This window comes from Sciurus carolinensis, chromosome 15 (assembly GCF_902686445.1).
Source record: "Sciurus carolinensis chromosome 15, mSciCar1.2, whole genome shotgun sequence".
In the NCBI taxonomy this organism is placed as follows: Eukaryota; Metazoa; Chordata; class Mammalia; order Rodentia; family Sciuridae; genus Sciurus; species Sciurus carolinensis.
In genome coordinates, this window is record NC_062227.1 from 21,906,877 (window position 1) to 21,921,323 (window position 14,447).

The 14,447-nt window shown below is 39.1% G+C and overlaps 1 pseudogene; it reads right to left on the reverse strand.

Moving 5' to 3' along the window:
* Nucleotides 1-12,221: 12,221 nt before the first annotated feature.
* On the reverse strand, nt 12,222-13,118 carry LOC124965199 (syntaxin-4-like; annotated as a pseudogene).
* Between the last annotated feature and the right edge of the window lie 1,329 nt (nt 13,119-14,447).

Consider the following 14,447-nt stretch of genomic DNA (forward strand, 5'->3'; position numbering starts at 1 on the left):
AGGCAATGCAGGGCAGGGCAGGGTAGGGCAAGGCAGGGAAACAAGATTTCAGAATTAACTTGGTGATCAGTATACCAACTAGAATACAGTATTTGTTCTCAGTTCCCTTTGTTTTTAGTGTTATGCTATTCAGTCAAAATTGTTTTCTAAAGTGACTTAGGGTAATTCCTTTTCTCCCCCACCTGTTAGTGTAGTTATGCAGTTCATCAGTGATAGAATTTGGTTCATTTGTTATTGTTTATATGCTTTTTTGGTCATCCCTGTATTCCATTGATCTTTATTTAGAATTAACACAGATCATTTAAGAGTTAACATAGATCAATGTGCAGTTTATGTTGCAAAGTAATTAATTTTAACATAGGTACAGGGCTACATATCTACAACCAAGTCATAGTATGTAATAGTTCTATCACAAGCATCATTGTTTTGCTCCTTCCCAGGTCTAGAGTTTGTTTTCCATCACTACATTATATCTATGTTCAGAATGTAATAATGGGAATCATAGAATAGATCATATTTAGTGTCTTGATTTTGTTCTCATAATTAAATGAATTTATGAATCATCCATGTTGAGTAAATCAATAGTTCATTTCCACTACTGAGTATTTCATTATATGAATGTATCACAGTTTGTTAATTCATTTTCCTTTTGAAGGATATCTGGATTGCTTCCACTTTGGTCAATTATGATAAAAACGTGATACAATACAATGCTGAGAACCAGTAACTTTTATTAAGACACAGAGTAAAATTTATGGGAAGTTTGTTCATCCCCTTTCACCATGGAGTTCTTTTGGACCACTGCAGGAAGGAAGACAAAGGGAAATGTGACTTGACTTTACATATTTTTCTTCCCCAAGGGTGAAAGCATATGTTAGAAAGCTGGAGGGAGAAAAATAAGGGGTTTCATTAAAATCACTCACATAGTGATGGCCAAATGAAAACATGAAAGTGAGATTCTTCTTCATAAAGAGCACCTGGCCAGGTAGGTGCAGAAAGGGTACAGAAACACAGTGAATAAAGGTACCATGGAGAGCAGGACTGCTGGCAAGTCAAGTTTTGATCAAACTTTATTTCTCCCTTTTGGAAAACCTGGTTGAAAATTTTTCTTGCCTCCTCAAAATACCACATACTGTTCCAGAAGTTAATTCTAGCTACATTTTTCTTTAATTAAGTGTGAATACAGGACAATGAGAAGAAAAAGGTTAAAAGTAAGCAATGCTATTGGTAAAAACAATAATGCAAGACAAGGTAGGATCATTGCAGATAGGACCTTCGATGAAAAGTATATCTAAGTTCTTAACTCAGTTATGCTTATATAGTTTAATAAAGGACTGAGAAGCTTTCAGAAATTTATAGTGAATTAGATACTGCAAATCACAAAGAAATTGGAAATTTTAGCACATATATTTAATATGTTCTCACTGGTTATACTGCATTAAAGAGTAAGAATGGAGATTTTTTCCATTAAAAATCTTAAGAGTAGAATTTTGATTTTGTTTATTAAAAAACTCATTCTTACTTAATTTGGACACTCAACAATAAAAAAAAGTAGAAATGTTTCATGTCATCATCCCTGAATGTGGCATTAGTTCACAGAGATCCATGTGACACAAACTTATATTTCCATCACTTCTTTCTGCTCTGCACCTTGCTGCTGCTAGAGTACTCTCTGGTTCTGTGTTCCAACCCCAGAGTTAGTGGCCTGTCTCTCATCCTCTCATCCTGTTTCTGTCTTTTTTTTTCTTTACTAAACTCCACATTTTATTCAAATTTCACTAGTTTTTTACTACCAACCGTTTTTGTCTCAGAATTCCATCCAGGATACCATGTTATATTTAGTAATCATATCTCATATTAATGATACTGGTTACTGGATTAGGAAGTGCTATGTAATACTTATACATATTTGATAATAAATGAAGTATTCTCTTAACACAGTTAAATATTAAACTAATGGGAAACCTTATTTGCTGATAGGATTCAGCAGAGTTTTGTTGCATTTCCAATAATTGCATACCCAGTACAAGTTTTATGAGACTTTTAAATGTAACATCAATAGAATGAAAGTCTGTATATGAACATTTGTGTCATTATATTAAAATATGAGATTAGGTACATTAGAAGTGCTTATTTCTTCCCACTGTGTGGATTCCTCATTCCTATACAGATAATTTTTGTATAAAGAAAATGGCCAGTAGAATTGAGGTTTTCAATCTTTTCTGTCCCCACATGTCAAGGCTTCCCTAAGGCAACACTTTGACCAGAAGAGTATACCACAAAACTGAGTGTAAATATTGATAAACATTTGATGTCTACAACTAAGTTTAAAGTGACAATCTGGGTGTCTTGAAGGCGTATGTGTCTGTAGGCTGAGAAAGAATGCAGCATGTATGGATGTTCTAGTTATGACTGGGTGGAGGATCAATTAACCCTGAGCAAGGACAGAAGCACAAAGTAAATTAAATTCCTATGCAGTAGCAATCGCCCAAAGAACAGATATGGAATATCTGGAATATGGAAACCTCTGCAGGAAAATAAATGGGGAATTAAATAACTCTTGTCAGGAAATAAAATTATATTGATGTTTAATTGGGTATAAATTAAATATTTGTGTGTGTGCATATATAATACATATGAGTACTTACAAATATGCATATATATTTATAATTATTTAGAAAACATGGCAAATTGAAAACAGTGGCAGAAAGTGGCAGATTTTTAAGACAAACATGAAAAGAGGAAGGAATTAATAATCTCTTTTATTGAAGAGCAGATAATTTTTCACTTTATATATAAAGTGAGGTTTACAAGGTTAACAAAACTATGATAAAATGACATTATTTTCTTATACCTATCTGTGGAATTCAGATGTTTAAATTGACAAACATGGAACTACTGCAATTTCAGCTTGAATTTTAAGTTTTGGGTCATATTTTATTGAGAGAAAATAACACTACTTTGAAAGCAAACATAAGCCAACATGAATAAAACAATGAGTATCCATTAAAAAAAATAAAGTCATGGTCTATAACAATGAGAATACATGAGAAAACATGACTGTGACCTACAAACCTTTTCTTCTCAGTAGTAGGGAAATTTTCTTACTCATTTGTGTATGTTAAGTGAATATGAGAATGCCCTTAACATGAAGTACACATTGGTCTAGTGGTGATTATGACAAAAACAATGGAATTTGCTTTAAAGTTTATGCAAGTGAAAAAATAGATTACATAAGTGTACTAACTATAAATTAATTGTTTTAAAGGTGAAAAGTTACTATACAGTGTAAGGAATGACTTGTAAAGGATACATGAAAATTTAAAGAACCACTCTTCAGAGAATAAAATTTAATGACATTAGAATATGCTAAAAATCTGTTTTTTTAAAAAGAGTAACAGGTTGGTAACAAGTAACTGCATTTCAGCTAGTGGAGGAGTGTTGGGGGCTGCAGACCCCATCCTAGCCTGGCACTAAGCCGGGGCAACCTGGCACTGAGCCGGGGCTCCTAGTTTGCAACATCAAGGACTTCAGTGCGGCACCTGGCACTGAGCCGGGGCTCCTGGTCTGCAACATCAAGAACATCCACACTGGCACTGAGCCGGGGCTCCTGGTTTGCAACATCAAGAACATCCACATTGGCACTGAGCTGGGGCAACCTGGTTTGCAACAAACAGCTGACAAGGACTTTCAGTATGGCACCTGGCACTGAGCCGGGGCTCCTGGATTGCAACATCAAGGACTTTCAGTCTGGCACTAAGCCGGGGCAACCTGGCGCTGAGCCGGGGCGGCCTGGTTTGCAACAAACTGCTAACACTGCTTAAGGAAGTTGCCCCGGCACTAAGCCAGTGCCAGAATGGACTGCTCTGATTGGACAAGGTGACTCATGCTCGCTGCGCCCTTATTGTATTACATTGTTATCATGCTTATTGTATTACATTATTAAGGTGACTCATGCTCGCTGCATTACGTTATTATCATGCTCTCCCCACATGCTCTGTAACCTGATTGGCTCATGATTCATATAAATATGACTGTAACTGCCTTGTAAAATCATCATCTGAGGATGATCAGAGGATGATCTGAAGAATAAAGAGCTCTGATGAACAACTGATGTGTCGTGTCTCTCTCTGCGGGCAGAAGGAACGCGACAGAGGAGATTGTGAATGTTCCCAACACAAAAAAATAATGAATTTTTAAGATGATAGATATGCCAGTTACTCTCATCTGTTCAGCACACATATATATGTGCACTGTTTCTGTCTTGTGAATCTATTCTACCTCTCATTGGATTCTATTACTCATGGATGGTTCATGTCCAGTGCACAGCCATAGTTCTATCAAGGCACCATTCATTTTTGAAAACCCACTGACTGCCTTTCCTAGAAAATGATCCCCAGCACCTGTAGCTCAACCTGAAGGAACTTCCTTCTCTAATCCCAATCATTCCTGCTATTGATTGCATGTGGTTTGTTCTCCAAATGGTCTTCACTGTGGTGGTGTTGAGGTGCTGGGACCTGTAAGAGGTAGTATGTAGTGGGAAGAAATTAGGAGGACAATGCCTGTGAAAAAGATTAAGGTCATTTTCACGGACTCTTGGTAATCTCAAGATAGAGTTGGTATTAGAAAAATAGAAGAAGGGGAAAAAAGAAGAAAGAAAACAGAGACTATCCCCTCTGACTCCTTGTGATTTCTCTTTCTCACATGCATCTTATCATGGTACCATTCATTGAAAGGTCCTCACCAGACACTGAACTAGGGGATTGTCTGATTGTGGACTTTCAGTCTCCCAAACTGTGAGATAAACAAACCTGATTTTTATGTAAGCACCCAGCTTCGGGTATTTTGTTATGCTAATGGAAAATTGACCAGTACAATTCCTCAACTCTGTTTCCAACAACTCTCCTACAGCCATCCTCTACCCATACTACATGTCAATCCAGCAATTTAACATCCTTTAGAAGGTGTCGAAAGTCACCAGAAGCACATTTTCCTGTCCCTATTTCTGCTCTTGGCTATTCCCCTTGACTGAAATAGCTTTTCCTCATCTATTCATTTCAAAATTTTCAATATACTTAAAAGAAGAACTAGAACATATCTTGAGTCTTCATATTTTATTTATTTATTTATTTTTTATTTATTTATTTATTTTCTTTTATTTTTTTTAATTGTATACAAATGGGATACATGTTGTTTCTCTATTTGTACATAGAGTCAAGGCATACCATTTGTGTAATCATACGTTTACATAGGGCAATGATGTTTATTTTTTTTCCCTTCCCCCACCCCTCCCACCCCTCCCACCCCTCCCACCCCTCTTTTCCCTCTATACAGTCCTTCTTTCCTTCATTCTTACCGCTCTCCTTATCCCTAACCCTAAACCTAACCCTAAACCTAATGCTAACCCCTCCCACCCCCCATTATATGTACTCATCCGCTTATCAGCGAGATCATTCGTCCTTTAGTTTTTTGAGATTGGCTTATCTCACTTAGCATGATATTCTCCAATTTCATCCATTTGACTACAAATGCCATAATTTTATCATTCTTCATTGCGGAGTAATATTCCATTGAATAAATATGCCACAGTTTCTTTATCCATTCATCAACTGAAGGGCATCAAGGTTGGTTCCACAATCTGGCTATGGTGAATTGAGCAGCAATGAGCATTGATGTGGCTGTATCTCTGTAGTATGCTGATTTTAAGTCCTTTGGGTATAGGCCAAGGAGTGGGATAGCTGGGTCAAATGGTGTTTCCATTCCAAGCTTTCTGAGGAATCTCCACACTGCTTTCCAGAGTGGCTGCACTAATTTGCAACCCCACCAGCAATGTATGAGTGTTCCTTTTTCACTACATCCTCGCCAACAACTATTGTTGCATGTATTCTTGATAATCGCCATTCTAATTGGGGTGAGATGAAATCTTAGGGTAGTTTTGATTTGCATTTCCCTTATTACTAGGGATGTTGAACATTTTTTCATATATATCTGTTGATTACTTGTACATCTTCTTCTGTGAAGTGTCTGTTCATTTCCTTAGCCCATTTGTTGATTGGATTATTTGCATTCTTCGTGTAGAGTTTTTTGAGTTCTTTATAGAATCTAGAAATTAGCACTCTATCTGAGGTATGGTTGGCAAAGATATTCTCCCACTCCATAGGCTCTCTCTTCACATTTCTGATAGTTTCCTTTGCTGAGAGAAAGCTTTTTAGTTTGAATCTATCCCAGTTGTTGATTCTTGCTTTTATTTCTTGTGCTATGGGAGTCCTGTTAAGGAAGTCTGATCCTAAGCCAACAAGTTGAAGATTTGGACCTACTTTTTCTTCTATAAGATGCAGGGTCTCTGGTCTGATTCCGAGGTCCTTGATCCATTTTGAGTTGAGTTTTGTGTAGGGTGAGAGATAGGGGTTTAATTTCATTCTATTGCATATGGTTTTCCAGTTTTCCCAGCACCATTTGTTGAAGAGGCTATCTTTCCTCCATTGCATATTTTTGGAACCTTTGTCTAGTATGAGAAAATTGTATTTATTTGGGTTTGTGTCCATGTCCTCTATTCTGTACCATTGATCTACCTGTCTATTTTGGTACCAATACCATGCCGTTTTTGTTACTATCGCTTTGTAGTAGTGTTGAAGATCTGGTATTGCAATACCCCCTGCTTCGCTCTTGCTACTGAGGATTGCTTTAGCTATTCTAGGTTTTTTATTCTTCCAGATGAATTTCATAATTGCTTGCTCTATTTCTGCAAGGTACATCATTGGGATTTTAATTGGAATTGCATTGAATCTGTATAGCACTTTAGGTAGTATAGCCATTTTGACAATATTAATTCTGCCTATCCAGGAACATGGGAGATCTTTCCATCTTCTAAGGTTTTCTTTAATTTCTTTCTTTAGTGTTCTGTAGTTCTCATTGTAGAGGTCTTTCACCTCTTTTGTGAGACTGATTCCCAAGTATTTTATTTTTTTTTATGCTATTGTGAATGGGGTAGTTTTCCTAATTTCTCTTTCTGAAGATTCATCACTTATGTATAAAAATGCATTGGATTTATGAGCATTGATCCTGTAACCTGCTACTTTACTGAATTCACTTATGAGTTCTAAAACTTTTCTGGTGGAATTTCCAGGTTCCTCTAAATATATAATCATGTCATCAGCAAACAGGGATAGTTTGAGTTCTTCTTTTCCTATTCGTATCCCTTTAATTTCTTTGGTTTGTCTGATTGCTCTGGCTAGAGTCTCAAGGACGATGTTGAATAGAAGCGGTGAAAGAGGGCATCCCTGCCTTGTTCCAGATTTTAGCGGGAACGCTTTCAGTTTTTCACCATTTAGAATGATATTAGCCATGGGCTTAGCATAGATTGCCTTTATAATGTTAAGGAATGTTCCCACTACCCCAATTTTTTCTAGTGTTTTGAGCATGAAGGGATGCTGTATTTTATCAAATGCTTTTTCTGCATCTATTGAAATAATCATGTGATTCTTAACTTTACGTCTGTTGATATGGTGAATGACATTTATTGATTTCCGAATGTTGAACCAACCTTGCATCCCTGGGATAAAACCCACTTGATCGTGGTGCTCTATCTTTTTAATGTTTTTGTATGCGATTTGCTAAAATTTTGTTGAGAATTTTTGCGTCAATGTTCATTAAGGATATTGGTCTGAAATTTTCTTTCCTCGATGTGTCTCTGTCTGGTTTAGGTATCAGGGTGATATTGGCTTCATAGAACGAGTTTGGGAGGGTTCCCTCCTCTTCTATTTCATGGAATAGTTTGAGGAGTATTGGAATGAGCTCTTCTTTAAAGGTTTTGTAGAACTTGGCTGAGAACCCATCTGGTCCTGGACTTTTCTTTGTTGGTAGGCTTTTGATGACCTCTTCTATTTCATTACTTGAAATTGGTTTATTTAAGTTGTGTATGTCCTCCTCGTTCAGTTTAGGTAATTCATATGTCTCTAGAAATTTGTTGATGTCTTCGAGGTTTTCGGTTTTGTTGGAGTATAGATTTTCGAAATAGCTTCTAATTATGTTTTGTATTTCACTCGTGTCTGTTGTGATGTTTCCTTGTTCATTCCGAATTTTAGTAATTTGAGTTTTCTCCCTGTTTCTCTTTGTTAGTGTGGCTAAGGGTTTATCAATTTTGTTTATTTTTTCAAAGAACCAACTATTTATTTTGTTAATTTTTCCAATTGTTTCTTTTGTTTCGATTTTGTTGATTTCGGCTCTGATTTTAACTATTTCCTGTCTTCTACTACTTTTGGTATTGGTCTGCTCTTCTTTTTCTAGCGCTTTGAGCTGTAGTGTTAAGTCGTTTATTTGTTGATTTCTACTTCTTTTTTTGAATGCACCCCATGAAATAAATCTTCCTCTAAGGACTGCTTTCATAGTGTCCCAGAGATTTTGATATGATGTGTCTTTGTTCTCGTTTACTTCTAAGAATTTTCTAATTTCCCTCCTGATGTCTTCTGTTATCCATTCATCATATAATAGTGTATTATTTATTCTCCAGGTATTGGAGAAGTTTCTGTTTTTTATTCTGTCATTTATTTCTAATTTCAATCCATTATGATCTGATAGAGTACAAGGTAGTATCTCTATCTTCTTGTATTTGCTAACAGTAGCTTTGTGGCATAAAATATGGTCTATTTTAGAGAAGGATCCATGTGCTGCTGAGAAGAAAGTGTATTCCTTCTTTGTTGGATGGTATATTCTATATATGTCCGTTAAGTCTACATTGTTGATTGTGTTGTTGAGATCTATAGTTTCTTTATTCGATTTTTGTTTGGACGATCTATCCAGTGGTGAGAGAGGTGTGTTTAAAATCGCCTAGTATTATTGTGTTGTGGTCTATTTGATTTCTGGAATTGAGAAGGATTTGTTTGACGTACGTGGATGAGCCAATGTTCGGGGCATAGATATTTATGATTGTTATGTCTTGCTGATTTATGCTTCCCTTAAGCAGCATGTAATGTCCTTCTTTATCCCTTCTGACTAGTTTTGGTTTGAAGTCCACATTATCTGAGATGAGGATGGATACTCCAGCTTTTTTGCTGTGTCCGTGTGCATGGTATGTTTTTCCCCATCCTTTCACCTTTAGTCTATGGGTGTCTCTTTCTATGAGATGAGTCTCTTGCAGGCAGCATATTGTTGGATTTTTCTTTTTAATCCAATATGCCGGTCTGTGTCTTTTGATTGATGAATTCAGGCCATTGACATTCAGGTTTATTATTGTGATATGATTTGTATTCCCAGTCAATTGACTCATATTTGTTTTTGACATGATTTGGTTTCTCCTTTATTTGGCTATTCCTTTAGGCTAGTGCCTCCTGTTGCTGATTTGCATCGTTGTTTTTCATCTCTGCCTCATGAAATATTTTGCTGAGAATGTTCTGTAATGCTGGCTTTCTTTTTGTAAATTCCTTTAGCTTTTGTTTATCATGGAAGGATCTTATTTCATCGTCAAATTTGAAAGTAAGTTTTGCTGGGTATAAGATTCTTGGTTGGCATCCGTTTTCTTTCAGGGCTTGGTATATGTTGTTCCAGGCCCTTCTAGCTTTTAGGGTCTGGATTGAAAAATCTGCTGATATTCTTATTGGTTTCCCTCTGAATGTAATTTGATTCTTTTCTCTCGCGGCCTTTAAAATTCTGTCTTTGTTTTGTATGTTAGGTATTTTCATAATAATGTGCCTTGGTGTGCGTCTGTTGTAATTTTGTATGTTTGGAGTTCTATAAGCCTCTTGTACTTGGTTTTCCATTTTATTCTTCTGATTTGGGAAATTTTCTGTTATTATTTCATTGAATAGATTGTTCATTCCTTTGGTTTGTTTCTCTAAGCCTTCCTCAATCCCAGTAATTCTTAAATTTGGCCTTTTCATGATTTCCCATAATTCTTGTAGATTCTGTTCATGATTTCTTACCATCTCTTCTGTTTGGCCAACTTTGCTTTCAAGATTAAATAATTTGTCTTCAATGTCTGAGGTTCTGTCTTCCAGATGTTCTGTCCTATTGGTTATGCTTTCTATGGAGTTTTTAACTTGGTTTATTGTTTCCTTCATTTCAAGTATTTCAGTTTGTTTTTTTTTTTCAGTATCTCTAACTCTTTATTGAAATGATCTCTTGCTTCCCGTATTTGCTCTTTTAACTGTTGATGGGTGCGATCATTTAATGCCTGCATTTGCTCTTTCATCTCCTCCTTCAATGCCTGCATTTGCTGTTTCATCTCCTCATTAGCTTCCCTGATCGTTTTAATTGCGTACATTCTGATCTCCCTTTCTGACATTTCTTCTGCTGTGCTGTCATTGGGTTTTATTGATGTAGTATCGTTTTGTTTGGGACATTTTCTTCCCTTGTTTTCTCATATTGGTCAGCTGTCAGTGAGACCCTGAGATATTGCAGTTTTCCACTATTGGCTTATAGTGTCCCGGTAGATTTCCAGTGTATCACCTCAAAGCCTTCAGTAGCCTGATGTCTTGGAGGAATCTATAAAGCAGCGCATCCGAAGAAAACTGCCCCTAGCCCCCTACTGGTTCCACGGTTTGGAACTAGTTCTGTGCAGAAATGCTCTCACTGTGGGCCTGCACTGTGCAGCTGGCCGTGTGGGAGGAGCCCACTGCCGGATTGTGGAAGGCTACCTTGGGAAGACTCTAGCTGCCCTGCCTGGCTCCGATAAGCCACCTCTATCTGGGCCTGCCACCCGGGCCGAGCTTTACTCAGTGGGCAGACTCACCTGTGGCTCTATTTCAGTCCGAGTCTCTCAATGCCTCCCCTTCTTAACTCCTGGTTTCTGGAGCGACTGGGGGTGCAGTCACCCTCTAGGCTGCCATCTTGGATCGCCCCGGGAAGAGAGCCTGCGTCCAGAGTGGGCAGAGCCGCCTGAAGAGGTCTCTGGCTGCCCTGCCCTGATCCCAGAGGCTGCTTGCGGATCGAAGCTCTCCGTTGGTTCGGGGGTTTGTGGCTGGTTCTATGTAGAAAACCTCTCACTGGGCGGTCTGGTCTGAGAAGCTAGCCTTGAAGGGCATCTCCCACCACAGGGGTCCAGGCTACTTGGGGAGGTCTCTGGCTGCCCTATCTTGGTCCCTGAAGCTGCTTGTGTGCCAGAGTATGCTGTGCTGCACTGGCTCCGGGACTCGGAGCTTGTTCTGGTCCGAGTCTTCATATTTTAATTAACAAATTTAGTACTCATGGTGTTTATGTGTGTGTGTGTGTGCATGCATGCTGTGCGAATATCATACGCATGTGCATATGTATGTGTGTGTGAGTTTGTGTGTTTCTTTCCCTTCACTTTGTGAACAATCACAGTGCACTAAGCAGGATCGATTGTCTAACTTGGCACACATTTTGAGAAGACCACCCTGGCTGCATGTGCAGTCAAGAGCGGGTGCTGGTGCCTCTACTGAGGGTAAGAAAAGGTCATATGGAATTTGGAAGATGTTGGGGTGGAGATTTCATGACTGGATTTGAAGCAGCCTTAGGATGATCTGAATGACTGGATATTTGGAGACAAAGATGTCAGGGACACTGCTGGGTCTGCCTTGCACAGATTGTGAGATAATAATACCCTCAACCAAAGGACCAGGAGTGGAGTCATGGGGTCCATTTCGCACATGGTAGGTCTGTGGTGTATTTGGTGATTCCTGATGAGGTGGACAAGAAATCAATACCTCCAGGCTGAGGCTGCCATGCTTTTTCTCTTCATAGGTGTTAACAGAAGACACTGACATGGAGAAGATGGATTTATTGGGTTTTAAAGTGAAATCTATATCCATTTCTAGCTTATGATTTGGGGAAGATCTTGAAGCATTGGTGACTTGAAAGTTATAGGTCAATGTTAAAGCTAAAAGGGGAGGAATATTAACATTTATGTTAAAAACAAAATTCCATTTTAACATTTAGTCTAAACACAAAGATGCATTTAAATATTATCCAACTGATTTGGTCTTCTGGAACTTTCTAATTAGTTATATATCCTTTGTTTGTTTTAATCTTTTACAAAACTATGTGCCATGTGTCCCAATAAAACAGGACACTACAGGCATTCCCCTAGCCTCATGACATCTCCTGAATGAACAGCTGTCAATCCCAGAAGAACCATCTGCCTCTTTGTGCAGGGGCTAGTGTGAGATCCTGGGGTCCAGCTGGAGGTTCTGCCCTGCCTCCACCGCTGCAGGGAGGGAAGGCAAAGCCCCAGGTCCCTTGTGCTCCCATGCCAAGAATGAGCAACATTATCCAACAGCTGTGATGATGCCAATGATAAAAGCCAGGATGAGAACAGTGATGGACACACAGATGGCAATCATGACTTTCTTCCTCACCTTCTTCTGGTTCTCCAGAGCTTTCTTGACATGTTCCTGCCCACGTTCCACATAGTCTGCTTAGCTCAGGATGTTCTTTTCTATCTGGTTGATCATCTCCCCCTGCATCTCCACCTCAGTAGCTAGAAAAGTGAAGATCTCATGAAGCTCAGAGATGTTGCTCCAGTTCAAGCTGCTGGATCTCACTGTGTCAATCTATGATCTCATTTAGGGCCTGTTGAGTCACCTGTGTCTCCTTTAGTATATAGACACAAACACCTCACTCTGCCCACTGTCCAGCATCTGCTCTAGTTCCTCATCAGAAACCATTCCAGCATTGGTGATTTTTAGCTGCCTCTGAATGCACTCCATGTTCTTTTCCCGGTATTCAGATTGCATGTTATGAGTTATGCTTGTTATGAGTTCCAAAAATTGCTGGGACAGGACACCATGCTGGGTTTTTCTCATTCTTGTGTTGACCGAGTTAAAATTATCAGCTTCCTCCTTCTGAGGCTCTATGGCCTTCAGCTGGGTGTGGTTCTCCCTTCCTAGCTGCTTGATCTCATCAGGCAGGTTCTGCAGGTCCTGCTTCATGCTCTCTTCTGGAAGGAACATGGCCAGGATGGTGACCTCCTGCTTCTCCAACTCCCAGACTTTATTCTCCAGTTTGACCATAGTCTGATGAATTGTCTGGACCTTCAGGAAGAACTCATCATCTGGGTTCCCCTGCTGTACTGTGCCCAGGTACCCCATGAGTGCGACTTGCTCCTTGTCCTCATCATCCAAACTGTTATCCATTTGCCTCAGCTCTCAGGTCCTGTCCTGCATGGAGGCCAGAGCTCAAGATTCTAAGTTTGGAATTCCAGTGCCCGACTCGCATTGACAGTCCCCTCCCTCACCCTGCTACCCGCAACACACTCATGAGCAGCCAAACCCTACCCCCTTGCACTGTTCACAGTCAATGGGAAGGAGTCTACCTCAGGATCCCCCAAAGTTCCACAGGTTGGAAATTCCTTTTCTTCTCCCACTCCCACACCCCTAACCTTAGTTATATATCTTACTTTTCTGAACCAGAGTGAATTTGTAGATCACTTATTTTACTCTTATTAAAAGTAACACTGAATGAAGTCAACTTTTACTCCACAGAAAACCTCTGATGGGTTGAAAGCCATGATTGTTGTCAAATGTGTGTTGACCTCTCAGGAAGGGAGTGACTGTGATGGTGCCCCTTAATTCAGACACCAGGAGCCAGGTTCTGTGACGCAGACTCAATTTACTCAGGAAGTGCAATAGTTTATATATGGAGTGAGAACCAATCATCTTAATGAGACACCCAGGCCACTACTCAGGTTACATGTTTACAATACCATACTACAGGGGAGAGCAGACTTCTACTGGGGACCAGGAAGGCTCAAGAGGCATTGGGTCATCACAGAGTGTACTCAGATGACATGAAGAGAGCCCAGTGTTCTGTGCTCAAACCTGGTCCATACCTTAGATCCATGCCTGGTACACCCCAGGATTCTCCTCATTTTCGCCCTTTTTCTTTTTTGCCATCATAACCTGAGTTAACATGATCTGTCTGGTCTCAATTTTCGAGGTTCTATTACAAAGGTAGTGAATACATAGAAACAATATTACAATGCCAGCAAGGGAAAGGCCAAATAGCACAATATTTACAGGATCAAATATGGAGGTGATTTGGTTCCATAATCATGTGAAGAAAGAAGCATTTAGTACAAGTTGGGTTCGGGTTTCATTGATTGACATGATCGCATGACCCAATTTGAGTGTCAAGTTCTGAAATTGGGCATTCCAAGGACCCTTTAAATATATGCTTAATTCTTGCCTCCACTTAGTCACATTGTCAAGTGTCACCATAGTTTCACAAACATAGGGTAATGTGGGATTACATTGTAGACACATTGTCATTTGCATAATATCTAATTTTTCATTGGTGAGTTCTATTTGTTGCTGCTAATTTAGAATACCCCCTTGTAATAGTGTATTAGTTTGGTGTTTAAGAGTGAAAAGTTCACTGACTCTAGTAGCCTATGCATTTAGCACTGCAGCATTAGCACCAGTTTGTACCAAGGCTATCATGGCAGCAGTTGAAGCAGCTAGGGCAGCAATAATAATACCTGCAAGCAACACAAG